At 54.3% G+C, this 2,178-nt stretch overlaps 1 long non-coding RNA gene across 1 annotated transcript; it reads left to right on the top strand.

The window, feature by feature from the left end:
• The first annotated feature begins 12 nt into the window (after nt 1–12).
• LOC142475620 (uncharacterized) lies at nt 13–1,878 on the top strand. Its single transcript, XR_012791051.1, has 2 exons — nt 13–211; nt 1,486–1,878. It is a non-coding gene; the product is annotated as an uncharacterized LOC142475620 (long non-coding RNA).
• Nucleotides 1,879–2,178: the final 300 nt, after the last annotated feature.

Here is a 2,178-nt window from a genome sequence, read left to right on the forward strand (position 1 = left end):
AATGCACCTCTCTCCTCGCAGCCGGCAGAGGTGAGCGTTCTCATTGGGGACGATAGAACCTGCTTCTTTATCAACGGCCTGACGATAGGAGGCGTGAAGTGTTCGGTCATCCGAGACCAATTTACTGCGCCGGACATTATGGTCATGGATTTAAAGACCAAGAACCCAGATGGCCCGTCCTTAAGCGTAGCTGTTGGAAAAGCAAAAACAGGTACCCCTGCACTGTAACATAGAAGGGAGCTATGAGTCTGTCCCTCCCCGCAGGGTGACACAGTGACACAGACAGAAGGGAGCTATGAGCCTGTCCCTCCCCCCGCAGGGTGACACAGTGACACAGACAGAAGGGAGCTATGAGACTGTCCCTCCCCCCGCAGGGTGACACAGTGACACAGACAGAAGGGAGCTATGAGACTGTCCCTCCCCCGCAGGGTGACACAGACAGAAGGGAGCTATGAGACTGTCCCTCCCCCCGCAGGGTGACACAGTGACACAGACAGAAGGAGCTATGAGTCTGTCCCTCCCCCCCCGCAGGGTGACACAGTGACACAGACAGAAGGGAGCTATGAGTCTGTCCCTCCCCCCGCAGGGTGACACAGTGACACAGAAGGGAGCTATGAGCCTGTCCCTCCCCCCGCAGGGTGACACAGTGACACAGTGACACAAACAGAAGGGAGCTATGAGACTGTCCCTCCCCCCGCAGGGTGACACAGTGACACAGACAGAAGGGAGCTATGAGACTGTCCCTCCCCCGCAGGGTGACACAGTGACTCAGACAGAAGGGAGCTATGAGACTGTCCCTCCCCCCGCAGGGTGACACAGACAGAAGGGAGCTATGAGTCTGTCCCTCCCCCCGCAGGGTGACACAGACAGAAGGGAGCTATGAGTCTGTCCCTCCCCCCGCAGGGTGACACAGACAGAAGGGAGCTATGAGTCTGTCCCTCCCCCCGCAGGGTGACACAGTGACACAGACAGAAGGGAGCTATGAGACTGTCCCTCCCCCCCGCAGGGTGACACAGTGACACAGACAGAAGGGAGCTATGAGTCTGTCCCTCCCCCCGCAGGGTGACAGTGACACAGACAGAAGGGAGCTATGAGTCTGTCCCTCCCCCCGCAGGGTGACACAGTGACACAGACAGAAGGGAGCTATGAGTCTGTCCCTCACCCTGCAGGGTGACACAGTGACACAGACAGAAGGGAGCTATGAGCCTGTCCCTCCCCCGCAGGGTGACAGTGACACAGACAGAAGGGAGCTATGAGCCTGTCCCTCCCCCCGCAGGGTGACACAGACAGAAGGGAGCTATGAGTCTGTCCCTCCCCCCGCAGGGTGACACAGACAGAAGGGAGCTATGAGCCTGTCCCTCCCCCCGCAGGGTGACACAGTGACACAGACAGAAGGGAGCTATGAGCCTGTCCCTCCCCCTGCAGGGTGACACAGACAGGCACTGTGTGGGATGGCTGTATGTAACCCGTCTCTCCTCTCTCCAGCGCTGGTCTTTGTGATGGGTGCAGAAGGGGTTCATGGTGGAGCTCTCCATACTAAAGCAAATGAAATGTCCAAGTACCTGAGAGATTTAAACTTCTGATCCCCCTCCCTCGTTACTACTGATTTGTTCACGTGTTCCAGCCGCCATCGGACCAACCCACTCATCTTTCTTTAATATCTGTATTTTATTTTTTCTACTCCCCTTTATATATTTCTTTTCTTCCCCCCCCCCCCCCCCCCCTCTGCTTTGTCTGTTTTTTTGTTTTTGTTTTTTTTGATCACTTGTCATGTTTTCGCTGCCCTGGTCATCAGAGAATAAAGATACAGAAATTTTTCAGGGAAAAAAAAAACAAATTTATATCTGATTTAAGAATAAAAAAACAAAGTATGCTGTATATATATCGTCTTGTCGTCCTTCCTGTGCTGTGTAAATTGTGTCTTTACATAGCGCTTCACAGCAGTAACACACACGACAGTCATAGGTAACACACATAATATACATAACACACAGGGGAGACGCGCTTCAGACTGAACAGTAACATTTTTGGGAAGGGAGTCCCTGCTCCGAAGAGCTTACAGTCTAATTGGTTGGTAGGTGGGCTGGGTAGACCGTAGGTGGGCTGGGTAGACCGTAGGTGGGCTGGGTAGACGTAGGTGGGCTGGGTAGACCGTAGGTGGGCTGGGTAGACCGTAGG

Source organism: Ascaphus truei, unplaced genomic scaffold, assembly GCF_040206685.1.
Source record: "Ascaphus truei isolate aAscTru1 unplaced genomic scaffold, aAscTru1.hap1 HAP1_SCAFFOLD_1289, whole genome shotgun sequence".
NCBI classification, from domain to species: Eukaryota; Metazoa; Chordata; class Amphibia; order Anura; family Ascaphidae; genus Ascaphus; species Ascaphus truei.